A 16,832-nucleotide genomic window follows, 5' to 3' on the forward strand; every position below is an offset into this window, starting at 1 on the left:
AATCAATCCCACTAAAATCAGGGACTAGAAAAGGCTGCCCACTCTCCCCCTACCTATTCAACATAGTACTGGGAGTCCTGGCTGGAGCAATTAGACAGCAAAAGGAGATCAAGGGGATACAAATTGGAAAGGAAGAGATAAAAACATCACTCTTTACCGATGACATGATAGTGTACTTGAGTGACGCCAAAAATTCCACCATAGAACTCCTACATCTGAAAAACAAGTTCAGCAAAGTGGCTGGATACAAAATTAACTCAAACAAATCAGTAGCCTTCCTGTACTCAAAGGACAAACATGTGGAGAAAGAAATTAGGGAAAACGTACCCTTCACAATCGTTACAAAAACTATGAAATACCTTGCTGTGACTCTAACTAAGCAAGTGAAGGACCTGTATGACAAGAACTTCAAACCTCTAAAGAAAGAAATTGAGGAGGATCTCAGAAAATTGAAAGATCTCCCATGCTCATGGATTGGAAAAATCAACATCTTAAAAATGGCCATCCTACCAAAAGCAATCTACAGATTCAATACAATCCCCATCAAAATTCCAACCCAGTTCTTCATGGAATTGGAAAGATCAATGTGCAATTTCATATGGAAAAACAAAAGACCTAGAATAGCGAAATCCATCCTCAACACCAAAAAAACTTCTGCGGGAATCACTATCCCTGACCTCAAGCTATATTACAAGGCAATTGTGCTGAAAACTGCATGGTAATGGTACAGAAATAGGCACGTGGAACAAAGGAATAGAATAGAAGATCCAGAAATGAGCCCTCATGTATATGGTCACCTGATTTTTGACAAAGGAGCTATAAACATTCAATGGAAAAAGGACAGCCTATTCAACAAATGGTGCTGGTCAAACTGGCACTCAACATGCAAAAATATGAAAATAGACCCTTTCTTATCTCCTTGTACAAAGCTCAAGTGTAAGTGGATCAAAGATCTCCACATTAAACCAGATACACTGAAACTATTAGAAGAGAAAGTAGGGAAAACCTTAGAACACATAGGCACAGGAGAAAATCTCCTGAACAAAACACCAATGGCTCAAGCTCTAAGGTCAAAGATTAACAAATGGGACTTAATGAGATTGCTAAGTTTCTGTAAGGCTAAGGACATCGTCAAGAAAACAAAACAGCAACCAACAGAAGGGGAAAAGATCTTTACCAACACCACATCAGATAGAGGCCTAATATCCAAGGTGTACAAGGAACTCAAAAAGCTAGACACCAGAGAATCAAATAACCCTATTAAAAAATGTGGTACAGAGCTAAACAAAAAGTTTTCAGTTGAGGAATATCGAATGGCCAAGAAAAATCTGAGGAAGTGCTCCACATCCTTAGCCATCAGGGAAATGCAAATCAAAACAACTCTGAGATTCCACCTCACACCTGTCATATTGGCCAAGATCCAAAACTCAGATGACAGCAGATGCTGGCGAGGCTGCGGAGAAAGAGGAACACTTCTCCACTGTTGGTGGGGTTGCAAGCTAATACAACCACTCTGGAAATCTGTCTGGCGCTACCTCAGAAAATTGTATATAGTACTACCTGAGGACCCAGCTATTCCATTTCTGGGCATATACCCCAGAGACCCTTTAATACACAACAAAGATATATGCACCACAATGTTCATAGCGGCTCTATTTATAATAGCGAGAAGCTGGAAGGAACCCAGATGTCCTTCAGAAGATGAATGGATACAAAAATTGTGGTACATATACACAATGGAATACTACTCAACCACCAGAAACAATGACTTAACCAAATTCTTAAGAAAATGGCTGCATCTAGAGAATATCATCCTGAGTGAGATAACCCAGTCACAAAAGAACAGACATAATATGCAGTCACTGATAGTGGGATGCTAACCCTAGAGGCTTGCACTCCCCCAGAAACAACTCACAGACTGTATGAAGTCCAAGAAATAAAGAAAACAAAACAAAACAAAAAATATTTACAAAACAAGAAAACTTTAACTATTTCCATGTTACATTTTGTTTTACATGTACTTTAGCTCATTGTAACTATTTAGTTTTCAAGGCATACAACCAAACCTTGAAAAAAATCAAGTACTGACTAAAAAATATATTCATATAGTTTTATATAAAAATTATGTTAAAATCTAAAAAAAATACTGACAAAAATGTAAATTTTAAGCAAAAATGGTTTAAAATCTGTACATTTATCTTTGTTTTGTAAAATAAAGTTGTTAAAAAAAACACAAAGATACATTAACAGATTTTAAGCATTTTTGCATAAAAGTATACAATTACATTTTTGTTAGTACTTTTTTTTTTAAAGTTTGATAGTGTGCATTAAGATCTTACTAATTACAGTGAGTACAAAGTACATGTAAGAAAAGATGTAACCTGGAATTAGTCAAAGTTTTCTTGGTGAGTAAAGGTTAAGCATAATGTTTTTTTTCTTTCTTTTCTTTTTTTTTTTTTTTTGAAGTTCATATTGTTTCTGAGTTGTTTCTGGGGTGTTCAGAGCTTTCTGGGGTTAGTAACTCATTATTAGTGACTTCATATTATGTCTGTTCTTTTGTGACTGGGTTATATCATTCTGGATGATATTCTCTAGATGCATCCATTTTCTTAAGAATTTGGTTAAGCCATTGTTTCTGATAGTTGAGTAGTACTCCATTGTATAAATGTACCACAATTTTTGTATCCATTCATCTACTGAAGGACATCTGGGTTCTTTCCAGCTTCTGGCTATTATAAATAGAGCTGCTATGAACATTGTGGTGCATGTGTCTTTGTTTTATGTTGGAGCGTCTCTGGGATAAATGCCCAGAAGTGGAATAACTGGGTCTTCAGGTTGTCCAATTTTCTGAGGATCATTGAACTATGTCCAATTTTCTGATGAATCGCCAGACAGATTTCCAGAGTGGTTGTATCAGTTTACAACCCCACCAACAGTGGAGAAGTGTTCCTCTTTCTCCACATCCTTGCCAGCATCTGTTGTCATCTGAGCTTTGGATCTTGGCCAATCTGACTGGTGTGAGGTGGAATCTCAGGGTTACTTTGATTTGCATTTCCCTGATGGCTAATGATGTCAAGCACTTCCTTAGATGTTTCTCAGCCATTCGATATTCCTCAATTGAGAACTTTTTGTTTACTTGTACCCCATTTTATAAAAGGGTTGTTTGATTCTCTGGTGTCTAGCTTCTTGAGTTCCTTGTATACCTTGGATATTAGGCCTCTATCTGATGTGGGGTTGGTAAAGAAATTTTCGCAATCTGTTGCCTGCCGTTTTGTTTTCTTGACAGTGTCCTTAGCGTTACAGAAACTTTGCAGTCTCATTAAGTCCCATTTTATAAATATTAGCTTCTAGTTTCAAAAATGGTAGAATTGATATCTAAACTCATACAATCTGATTTTTGCATATGTAGTCTACCAGGTAAAGGTCTTTTTTAAATAGAGGAACATTTTTCTGAGATATTGTATTTTTCTGATTTTATACATTTCGACATTCAGTTAAATATTTAATTTTCTGTTGACCATATTTTTTATTTGTGTATATTGGCAAATTAAATGACACATTTTTATAATGATCAATATAAAAATAATCTTTATTTTTACCTACATAAATTATTTTATTTTAATTTAATTTCATAGTTGATAGTCACCTATATCCATGCACCACACTTTGTATGATTTTGATATATTAGACAAATAAATAAACTATAAAATACTAAAATATATACTCCATAATCATAATTAGATTCCATTAATTTATTTTATATGTATTTTGCTATTTATATTTTAATTTGAATCATATGGTTAAACATTAAATAATTGATATAAAATATTGTTGCGTCAAAGATTGAGTAAACTGTAGACTTTCAAAAAATGTAAAGATCTCTAATTTTATTTTACTCGAAATCAAAATGAAAGAAGTACATACACCCATCTTTACAAACATCAAATCCCAGTTCAGTACTTTGAGAGACATATAACAACCCTTGTGTAGAAAAGTATAGAATTCTTAATGTATTTTGGGAAGCCCATCCTTTTACTTTTCCTGACTTGGCTTTGTATACAATTTTATGTTTTTAGTACCTCTTGGAAGATTGTTTCTTCCCTAGGTTTCAAGGGTATTGCTCTTTCCATCTCTTTAATACATGAGAATATTCTATGTATTACTTATATACTGACTCATTTGAATTATATTATTTATATTCCTTTAAGTTCCATGAAGATTCATACTGTATTCTTTTTTATTAATCATTTTATTCACTTACATTTCAAAAGACATTCCCCTTTCCAGTTATCCCTCCACCAAACCCCATGCCCTTCTCCCAACTTCTTCCCCTTTGCCTCTATGAGGATGCTCCTCCACCCATTCACCCACTTCTTCACCCCTCTATCATCCCCCTACACTTGAACATCTTTTTTCTCATTCTATACAGACATAATACATAACGTTACAAATAGTTATGGGTTCAAATGTCACATTATTTTCTAACAACTCTCAAATACATCTCTTCAGCTGAGACAATATATGCTAAACATTGTTTATTAATAGATACATGTGTATATTTATTTTTGAACAAATATGATTATGCCTTTATCTATCATGCTTTCTGCACCTTCTGTTTTCTGTGAACTTGTAAGTGACAAAATTTTTCATGTAGTAATTCAAGTTGAAAAACAATCTTTTCTACTTTATATTCTTTTCTGCATTCAATGAAATACTTTATGATATTTCATAAGTGATTCCAATATTCACCAGCCTCTTTTATTAGTTCTGTCTAATCTTACATCATCTTTAAGATATTGCAATCTTTTATCCATATTAATTCCTTAGGGACAATTTCTAAATTGAGTTATGAATATTTTATTTTACTATTGTGCTAAATACCACATACAATTATTATTCATGTCTGCTTATGTTCAGTTTACTGTGCATGAGAATGAGTTCCTTGGGAATTGCCAGACTCTTGTTCACCAAGCTTTTTTTATACTTTCTACATAATTACCTCAGACAGCTCATTGAGAAATATTAAACAATAAATTAAAATATGAGTATCTTAAGATGCCTTAAAAGTCAGTTTTTCTAATACTTATTTGTATGCATATATTATTTCTAACATATGAAGTTTATAAAAATACTAATAATCTTAATATATCATTTCAAATAATTTTGGTTATCATAGCTTTACTTAGATGTTTAATTATTTTTCTTTATTTACACTTTGTTATACTATAAAAAGATCTTATGCAATACATTGTTGTGGGACTCAGATCATCATGTTGGGATGGACAGGGACTCAGGCCATATTTAGGAACCATGACTTGTGGTTGAGACTGGTTGAAGCCCCGGGAATGGTAAATGAGATGGCAGGTAGCTTCCTGACCCTTCAAGGTTTCCTGAAGCTTCAGGGACCCTTGACATAGGCATCACACTGCCCCTTTGGGAACTGGTCACACCTTAAGTCCCTCTCCTGCAGGTAGACATAATTAGCTAGGCTGGAGCTCTAAGCAGGAGCAGGACCACCCTGAAATATGAAGACAAGGTTTTTCCAAGTCCTCAGGTCAAGCCTACAGGAAGTGCTGGTTGTCAGGCTGAACTATTTCAAAACTATATTTATACAGGAGCTTGGGACTAAAATAAAGTGAGACACATGTCGAAATCATTCCTTAGCCTGAGTCCCTTTGTTCTAAAGAGCTAATAACAACTCTGATTGGGAAGAGATTTTCTCTCCTGAAGTTTCTTGGATCCTGCACTGGAGCTTCTTGCCAACTCAGTTCAGCTTAGCCTAGAGCTGATCACACAGGCTCAAGTCTGAGTTTTCACATGCTATCCAGACCCAGCAGTTAAGGTGCCAGTGGCTATGACTATGTGGGATTCTAGGCACCAGGTCTGACACATTGTAATTGTAACAATGGAAAAAACATAATATTCCTATTTAAGTGATTCTTTGAAACACACCTCTACAGATATACAAATAAAATTCAATTCTTACCTTTTTTCCTCAGAATTCATGTTTAATAGATCGAAAAAAAGGAAGGAAGGAAGGAAGGAAGAAAGAGAAAAAAGAAAGAAATTAACAGGCTGGTTTCTGTGACTAATATATAAGATGGTCTACCCAACCCAAACCACAGTTGAGGAAATAAATGCTTAAGCTGAAATCATATCACATTATAGGTTTAAGCATGAGTAGAGTACAGTTTTCTTCTGGCTGCTCAATGCTGCCTGGCAGAAAACTAGTCCAGTGCTCATTTCTGCTTAGATAAATATTTTTTGCTCTTAATAACATCAGGCTTGATTGTATCACTGCCAAGTTTCCAGCCAGCTGGACACACTTCCCCATGTTTGTCGGTGAACTGGAAGACCTGGACTAATCTCAGAATCTCATCAACAGAGTAGTCAACACGAAGATCATTTATTGTTACCTGTTGAAAAAAATCTCTATCGTCAGTAATACCTTGAATGAGAGAACTTCATCTGCCTTTAAGCCTCCATAATTCTGAGAAATGATGGGCTTGGTATCTGATACCAAGGGAATGTTCATGGGTCCAAAACTCCTTGTTACTTGGGTGTGTTAATAAATGCCAGATGACAGAAGTGAGCATCCACAGACACTTCAACAACTTGACAGTTGAGTGTATTAATTCTTTTTTTTTCTTTTCTTTTTTCTTTTTTTCCCTCTATCAGTGAAAGCATGATCTCTGTGGGACACACAGAAGTAAAGTCAAGAGGGAAAAAAGACAACATACTTTCCTTTGTAATCACATAGACTGATATCTTTGAATTGTCCATCTGGTAAAACAGCTATGGCTTTGAAGTTGGGAGCTGGATGCCCAATGTCCTAATTCTAAAACGAATTATTCTCTAAATGCCACCTATTCAAGTCACTGTGTTATAGCTACTGGAAAGGAGTATATTGCAAGCTCTATTAATCATAAGATCTACATGAGCACTCACTGGTATATAATACAAAAAACTCTAGCTATATTGTAAATATTTTCATCTATTAAAATTATTAAATCAAAAATTTTAGATTGTAAACAAGTTATAAAACTCATAGGATGAGTCTTCATGGTGTCCTTTTATAAATCATGAGATTATGAAGTAAATATGGAGCAAGAAGAAACATGTAATTACCAGGAGGCATGTACATTTGTCTTTCATAAGTAGAAAACAGTAATATTTGGTGTTACAGAAGGAGGATTTACTAAACTAAGTGCAGATTAAAAGAATGAGAGTAGTATTTAAATATTAGAAAATGTGTAATTTTAAATTATCTAATCATAGATTTGTGTCTGTATTCTAATCATCTTCAGGAAAAATATAGGCCAAACAGAAACAAAGTTAAATCATTTTTAATTATTTACAATACATTTTCTTTTTATTTCTCTTACAACTTTATTTTTTAAAAAAAGAGTAATACATATACAGATTTTTAAAGGCATTTTGGCATAACACTATATGAATATTTTTTTCAGTACTTGATTATTTTAGAGCTTTGATAGCATGCAATGAAATCCCAGTAGTTACCATAAGCATAAAGTACATGCACAATTTTGTATAGCTTTAATCATTAATAAGCAGCAGCAGCCGTGAAATACAATAAAAGATCTTTTCACATTTGGCTTCATCAATTATGTCAATTTTTTTTCTGATACAACTTAAAGTTTGCTGGTGAGAAATACTCAGTATAGTTTCATATTCAGCATAAACATAATATTTACTTCATAATTTAAATCTTGTTTAGCATACTTACACGCATGCATTACATAAATAATGTTTACTTTTAATTTTTCTCGTAGTATTCTATTTCACTTATCAGTTTCTTGTGTTTCTTAGTTTCTTATATCTACTGCAATTCTTTCTTGACATAAAATATTGTTTGTTGATGATCTAAAGAAAACATCTTGCAAAGCTTTCTAAGGATTACATAGAATATGAGATATCTCATACACATAAAAATAGCAAATGATGGATACCACACCATATTTAATCTGTGGCCAAAATTATTTCTTCATGTTGCATTAAAGGATAAATATGTTCACTTGTACCTTTTCTCGCTGGCAGTCAAGAGGATAGATTTCAGTAATTTTTGGCTTAAAGATGTGCTTTATCTGTTCAATGCTATACAGACAAAAATGACATAAATATGTAATAAATGCTCATCACTGGCATTCCTCATGAGAATCTAATAGTTGACTACAGGATCAAGTGTGCCTGTCATGTAATGAATAATAACTCTGCGTCTCCACATTGGAAAATATAATAGAGATTCATATTCCAGTCTTTAGATTAATTAAAATCATAATGATGAAATCTCAAAAAAAATGAGTAACCTAAAGTTTCATGATGGAAAAATAAATACTTGCCAGGTATTTGATCTTTGATTCTCTATAAGTGTAATAAAAGCTGGCATAAGTTATAACCACAATATCTACTTTTATTGATTTAACAATCAGTATAGGTTTACTTTTATGACATGTATGCATGTTTGTATAGTAAATAGATATACAAAGCATTTTAAGAGTGTCTTGTTTGTTTTCCACTAACTGCTTCAATATAAATTTATAATAGTATTCCACATGTAGGGGAAGGGTGGCAAGGACAGGTAATGTCTAGTATTATTCTATTCATCTAGAAAATGTTTTCTCAATGTAACTCTGAAATCCTTATTGTAGAGAGAGTCACATGACCACCTATAGCTTTATTACAGGTTAATAAATTTAGTAATACATTAACCTTACAGTACTAGCTGAATTACAACTCTTTGCTTTGTGCTCAATAACATAATTCTATAGAAAATATAGTGTGTGATAGCAAATAAGGAAGAAAGGCATAGTTATAGATATTAGAAAGAAATATTAAATGAAAAATAAATGATTATTGTAATGTTAGTTTTCTTTATTGTGCCTTCCAATCTTTGTTTTTTTATTCACTTACTTCATGAAACTAAAGTAATATCCCTTGATGATACTATACATTTAGAACATGTGTTTTACTTTCTTACACAAATGTTCTGCATTAATAATAAGACTTTACCAACAGATGTTACATAGCTAATTACAACAGGGTAAGTATTACAGTTAATTCAAGCAAAGAAAGAACAGTATCAAGGTGAAGCAGTCTCCACATAAGGTTCATATTTTGTGGGCAGTCATCCTAACAACATGGCTAAAGAGAATAAAATTTGATATGTCAGATTTAATGATACTGAAAGTAGAGAACTCATATTAAGATGCAAGCCAGTTACATGGTCTGTAAGTGTTTATGAAGCCTACATTTTATTACTCACATTCTCTTACAGGATTGGATCTTCAGTGTTCAAGGTAAGGTTGTGACACTTTTATAAAAGCCTTGTGATGCAAAAGAATTCAACCTTAATGAGGTAAGTTTCTATAAATATCACTTTTGTGTTTTTGAAAATTATGTTATACAGAACTTTCTACTATTTAGTGAAACCAAAAATATAATCTTATATCTAGCTTTTGTATACAGATTTAAATTTCTTTTTTGTATAACACAATTTTGTTTTAAAAATACAAATGCAGTACAATGTGATACCTTTAACCAAAAAGATTAAGCAGTGAATATGAAATTCCATACAATTTTCAGTTTTGGGCCTTCTTTGCTAAAATATCTCAGTTCTGCATTATCTAAAATATGAGTCAAGAAATATTTACAAGACTTACAGTTTTGGTTTTTAGTATATTAGAACTTCTATTCACTTTAAATCATCTTATCACTTTGGCATAATTAAAACCAAATATATGATTGTAATTAACATAACTACCTAGGTAACTGAACTTATTATAATCTTTTTACTTATTTTTGTTTTAATTGTCAATTCCCTAATATTTAAATAGACAGGGAAATGTTAATTTTTTCCTTGCATAAAACACTGGGAACATGGTTGGAGAGATGGCTCAGTGATTAAGAGCACTGGCTTCTTTTCAAGAGATTATGAGTTCAATTGCCAGCAACCACATGTTGGTTCACAGCCACCTGTAATGCGATCTGATACCCTTTACTGGTGTTTCAATGACAACACACTCATATACATAAATTAAATTAAATTTTAAAAATTGGTAAAATCAGTGAGAGTTTGAAAAGTAAATGATAGATTTCCTTAATGTCTGTTGTTATGTTCCTTTGCTGTCTCTAATATTAATGGTTTGGATTTTTTTCTATACCTTTTAATTAATAATAATTTAATTAATATAATGGAAGTTTGTCAGTTTTATTATTTCAGAGTGCAATCTCTTTGTTTCATTGTTTTATCTTGTACTTTTATTATTTGTTTCTATTGTATTGATTTTAGCACTGAATTTATTCCCCACTGAATGTGTCTTTTAGAAACTAGTTTTTCTCTTTTTCTAGATCTTTTAATGGGCTGTTCTTAGTAGTATGAAAAGAACTGTACCCTCTTTATTTAATTTTTTAGATGTAGGCATGCAGTGCTTTGGACTTGCCCCAAAATCCACCTCTGTTGAGTCCCATAAACTTATGTATGCTGTCTTTTCATTTTCATTCAATTCTGAAAAGTCCATAATTTTTCTCTTAATTTCTGTCTTGAGCAATTTTTCATTTAGTAGTAAGTCATTCAGTTTCCATTAGTCTGGAAGTTTTCTATTGTTGCTGATATCCATTTTTAATCAATGGTAGTAAGGAAAGATAAAGGACATTATTTTATTTTTCTTTTAGATATTTGTCTAAGTATGTGGTCATTTTTTGAGAAAGTCCAATTTGCTACTGAGAGGAATGTATATTCCTTTGTGTTTAGATAAAAAATGCCCTACAATATCTGTTAGGTCCATTTAGCTTATGATGTTAGTTATTTATCTATAACTTTAAATCCTATAAGTTCTATCTTTTTCTTTGTTTGTTTAGTTTATATTTGGATGACCTGTCTATTAATAAGAGTGAGGTATTGAAGTTTTGCATTATCAGTGCCTCTTATTTGGGGTTTTCCTGTAGTGAACAAACACTATGATCAAGGCACCTCTTATAAGGTTACCATTTAATTAAGGATGTCTTAAAGATTCAGATGTGCAATACACTATCATCAAAGGAGGAGCATGGCTGTGTCCAGAAGGCATGATGCAGGAGGAACTGAGAGACCTACATCTTCATCTGAATGCTGTTAGAAGACTGGTTTCCAGGCAACTACATAAAAGTCTTAAGCCCACTCCCATGATGATACACTTCCTCCAAGAAGGCCACACCTATTCCAAAAAGATACCACCTCCTAATAGTACCATCACTTTGTACAAACATATTCAAACTACCAAACATTGTGTGAGGCTAAATATGCAATTTAATCTGTAGCAGTGTTTAATTTAGAAATGTGTTTGCTCTTGTGTTTGAGGCATAAATGTTAAGAATTGAAATATCTTCTTAATTAATTTTTCCTTTGATGCGTATATACTATGATCCTGTATCTCTTTAGATATGAAAGTTCTGGCTTGGACACTGTTTAGTCAGATAATGTAAAGGCTATTCCAGCTTGCTTTTTAAGTCCATTTGCTAGAATACTATTTTTGCATCCTTTTACCCTAGGGTACAATATCCATTGATAATATGTGTTTCTTGGATGCAGCAGATATATCAGTCCTACTTTCAAACATATTGTTACTTTCCATCATTTTAATGTTGAAATTAAGCCCATTGAAATTGGGAGTTATCAACAAGCATTGTTCATTGGTTCCTGTTCTGTTGTTATAGTTATATGGGATCTCTCCCATTAAATGTGCTGGCCTCCTATTAGGATCACTTGAAGGTTTATATAAAAAACTAATGCAGCTGAATTTACACTAAACATATACATATATAAAAATGATCTAAATGAAATTATAAATCAATCATTGAAATGGAGATTTCCCACCAAATGAAGATTCTAATATACATCTAATCAAATGGTTGGATAAATGGAAAACATTGGAACTTCTAAAAAACACAAGCTATTGCCAAGTTTATCTAAAATGTTCTCCTTAAACCAATAAAAACCACTGAAAACAAAGAAGTCAAGCTGATGTTAATCTAGAACCTTCTCCCGTAATAATTAGTTTACAAGGTAATGAAAAGCATTCTCTAGTGTACCAACAAAAGAAGGTAAAGACCAACCAGCTACAAAATCTTCAACCTACATAGATATGCTGGAGTGGCACAATGCTTTCTGGCATGACCAAGAACTATCTGATTAGATTTAAGACTCACCATAAGATGGAACCCATATACAAAGCTTATTGAGTGACCAGGAATCTAACACTAGATAGACTGTTTACATAAAGGAAAACAAAATACTAGTATTAGTATAAAGCAATGCATTGATACAATATTCCAAATAAAATTTTGTTACTTATGCATCAATGCCTTGTTCAGTCACTATTAAATAAAATGCCTTCTGCAGTGGTTGAGAATAAACTCATAGACAAATAACTTGGCAAATGAGAGACCTTGAAAAATTTCTTCCTAAATGGATATACCCACCAAATCTCTGCCTTCATGGTTCAGAGAAATCCAATAAAATGACCTTTTATGTGTAAGAGGATCAGAAGGGATGGAAGATAACATTAAAACAAAGTCTTCTATACACAGAATGACAAACATATATGCAAACTCACAAATACTGTGGGAACATGTATAGGACCTTAATGGGTCTGCACCAAATAGAGATTCCTAGAGTTTAAAGGAGTAGACACATACTCATATCTCTCAACCCAGACACTATCTCCAATTGATAACCACTTTAAATGAAAAAAAAAAAAACTTTTTTTTTTTCTGAGCAGGTACTCATTCTTAATAGATGAATAGTATTCTACTTTATAAATGAACCACATTTTCTGTATCCACTCTTCATTTGTAGGACATCTAAGTTTTATTTTTCATAGTGACTATTACAATAAGGCCACTATGAATATCATCAATAACTTTTCACTATGATATGGTGGAACATCTTTTGGGTATATGCACAAGAGTGGAATAGCTGGGTCTTCAGGTAGAACTATTTCCAATTTTCTGAGGAACCACCAGACTGATTTCCAGAGTAGTTGTACCAGCTTGAAATCCCACCAGCAATGGAGGAGTGTTTTTCTTTGTCCACATCCTAGCCAGCATCTGCTGGCACCTGAGTTTAGATCTTAGCAATTCTGAGTGGTATGAGGTGGAATATCAGAGTTTTAAACTCGAAATACCCAAGAAATAACTCACAATTCATATGAATCTCAAGAAATAAGACCAAAATGTAAATGCTTCAGTTCTTCTTAGAAGAGTGAACAAAATATTCTTTGGGGGGGAGGATACAGGAAAAAGGAGTGGAGCAGGGACTGAGGAAAAGGTCATTCAGAGTCTGCCTCACCTGGGGATCTATCTGATATGGAGCCACCAAACCTACTCTCTATTGCTGATGCCAAGAAGTGTTTGTTTACAGGAGCCTGCTATAGTTGCTTCCTCAGAGGGTATGTCAGAGCCTTACTGATACAAATGAGGATGCTTGCAACTAACCATCAAACTGAGCATGGGGACATAACTGTGTGGGAGCTAGAGAAAGGACTGAAGGAGCTGAAGGTGTCTGTAAACTCATAAGAAGACCAAAAATATCAACCAACCTAAACTTTCAGAGCTCCCAGGGACTGAAGCACCAACCAATGAAAACACATGGAGGGACCTATGATACCTCCTGCATATGTAGGAAAAGATGCCATTGTCTGGCCTCAGTGATAGGGAGGTCCTGTTGGGGCTGGTTTCATAATATAAAAATATGCTAGGGTAATGATGTATGAGTGACTGCATGGGTGGCAATAGGAGTATCTTCATGGAGGCAGGGGGAGGGGGAGTGGGAGAGGGAACATAGGGAATAACATTTGAAATGCAAATACCTAGAATATCCAAAAAGATAAAAAAACAAAATGATATGGCAACATGATTCTGTCATTAAATACAACTTTGTAAAGTGCTATTAGAAGAATTAAAGTTTTAAGTTGGCCCCACTGACCCTGCCTTGAGGACAAGTATGTTCACAGAATTTCTGTCCATCCCAGAACAGTGACTTTCATCTTTGTAAGTCTGCCCATTTTCCTGAATTAGTCAAAAGATTGTAAATTTACTTTTTCTGTTTTCTAAATTCTTCTAAAGATGCTTTTCCTACCAATGTGAACTTTCTGTTTAAAAAGCTTCCTTCTCTATCATGTGGCATCTTGCTCAGCATGTGGCTATTATCTGTGCCAACTTAACTCAATTGGCATTGCTCTCATTCCCATTTCTTGTTCATTCTTCACTTTTTGAGTAGCTACAGAGCTTTACTGATTACCCAGCATATTTTTTTACTATAAAACTATAATGAAATTGTCCTTGCATGCCCATTTGAATAAATTCTTAAGTTATCTTTCAATTAACCCTAAAGAGGGAGCCCTAATGTCTCTAATATTAAAACAAAGGGGAGAATTGCAGATTAAGATTCTGCTCAATCCAATACAACTTAGTAGAAATATAAAAATTAGAAAATAAAAGGTTAGAGAGTTTTATAAAAATTAAATAACAACATAGTAAATATCAAACCACAACTGCAATAAATTTATTATTTGTTATAGTTCTTGAATTTAGTAAGAGACACCCTCACTGAAACACCACCCTGTTCTATATATTTAATGAATATTCTTCAAAGGTGTATGACTTTTTATAAAGTTTAATGAAATTATATACCAGTGAAAGGTAAAGTTTTATAAAAGATTAGAAAATCATTACTAAACACCATTTAATAGAGACAAAAGTAAAAGAAGGTAATATGACTTTCTAAATAGTGAAATAATAGATTTTCTGCTATTCATATATATTCATGCGTGAAAAAGAGAAGATCATATTTTGAAAAACATTAGAGCAATTATGTCAAAAAAATCCAAGGTGAGAGATAAAGTAAAAATTAGTGTTCAATTATTGCATTTTACTACTTTAATTTACAGTTACTCAGGACAGGTACTAATAATGAGGTTTATGAAATGTGGCAGAACAGTAGTCTATGACAACACTTAGTGAAAACTAATTTGAATGTTTTTGATGCATTCATATCTCTAAAACTTAATAACTTGCTTCCTAGGGTGCTGAAAGTGAGTAGGTCATTGTAGGGTAACTATATGCTTGTTCTAAGAATATAAAAAATTAATGAATATTAACTGAAGTACATTGAGAAAGGTCAAAGTCTAGGAATTACATATTTCTAAGTTTAACTGCTGAGACTTAGAAAAACATAATTAAATTACTCTTGCTAACTCTATAAATAATTGAGTTGAAATTTTGTTAGGGATTGCACTGAATCTGTAATTTATTTTGGCAGGACAGCCTTTGTCACTATATTTATCCTGCCAATCCATGATCATGGGACATCTATCCATCTTTTGAGATCTTTTATCAGAGAGTTGAAGTCCTTGTCATACAAATCTTTGACTTGCTTGGTTAGAGTTACACCAAGGTATTTTATATTATTTCTGACTATGGTGAAGGGTGTCATTTCTCTTATTTCTTTCTCAGACTGTTTATCTTTTGAGTAGAAGAACAATACTGATTTGTTTAATTTACTTTTATACACAAGCATTTTGCTCAAGTTGTTTGTCTGGTTTAGAAGTTCTCTGGTGGAGTTTTTGGGGTCAATTAAATATAGTATCATATCATCTGCAAATAATGATAATTTGAATTCTTCCTTTGCAATTTGTATCCCATTGACCTCCTTTTGATGTCTAATTGTCCTGGCTATGAATTCTAGTACTATATGTAAAAGATGGGGAGACAATAGGTAGCCTTGTCTAGTCCTGATTTAACTGAGATTGTTTTTTAAGTTTCTCTTCATTTAGTTTGATGCTGGCTACTGGTTTGCTCTATATTGCTTTTACTAATTTAGGTATGGACTAATTTAGGTATTCCCGATTCTTTCTAAGACTCTTAACATGAAGGGGTCTTGTATTTTGTCAAATGCTTTTTGAGCATCTAATGAGATGATCATGGGTTTTTCTCTCTTGAGTTTGTTTATATAGTGGAATTTGAAAATTCATTTGGAATAACAAAAAAGAAAAACAAAATAAAATAAAATATAGGATACCGAAAATTATTTTCAACAATAAAAGAACTTCTGAGAGAATTGAGATCCCCAATCTCAAGCTGTTTTACACAGCAATAGTGATAAAAACTGCATGGTATTTGCACAGAGATAGGGAGGTAGAGAAATGGAATAAAAATGAAGACCCAGAAATGAACCCTCACACGTATGGTCACTTGATCTTTGACAAAATAGCTAAAACCAATCAATGGAAAAAAGACAGCATTTTTATCAAATGATGCTAGTCTAACTGGCAGTCAGCATGTATAAAAGTGTAAATCAATCCATTGTCCTGTACAAAGCTCAAGTCCAAGTGGAACAAGAACTTTCACATAAAACCAGATACACTCAAATGATAGAAAAGAATATGTGGAAAAGCTTCAAAGACATGGACACTGGTGAGAAGCTCTTGAATACAAAACCAATGTCTTATGCTCTAAGATCAATAATAGACAAATGGGATCTCATAAAATGGCAAAGCTTCAATAAGGCAAAGGAAACTGCCATTAGGACAAAATGAAAATCAAAAGAGTGCAAAATGTCTTTGCCAACCCTATATCTGACAGAGGGATAATAGTCAATATATACAAAGAACTCAAGAACATAGACTCCAGAGAATCAAATAACACATTAAAAATGGGGAGCAGAACTAAACAAAGAATTCTCAACTGAGGAATATTAAGTGGCTGAGAAACTCCCGAAGAAATGTTCAACATCCTTAGTCATCAGGGAAATGCAAGTCAAGATAACACTGTTTCAC

The 16,832-nt window shown here is 33.2% G+C and overlaps 1 pseudogene across 1 annotated transcript; it reads right to left on the reverse strand.

The window, feature by feature from the left end:
• Positions 1–6,239: 6,239 nt before the first annotated feature.
• LOC308414981 (peroxiredoxin-1-like) lies at positions 6,240–7,753 on the reverse strand (annotated as a pseudogene). The gene is made up of 2 exons: positions 7,748–7,753; positions 6,240–6,832 (listed from the first exon to the last, which is right to left on the reverse strand). The product of its transcript is annotated as a peroxiredoxin-1-like (transcript).
• Between the last annotated feature and the right edge of the window lie 9,079 nt (positions 7,754–16,832).

The sequence above is a fragment of the Micromys minutus genome (assembly GCF_963924665.1).
Source record: "Micromys minutus genome assembly, chromosome: X".
NCBI classification, from domain to species: Eukaryota; Metazoa; Chordata; class Mammalia; order Rodentia; family Muridae; genus Micromys; species Micromys minutus.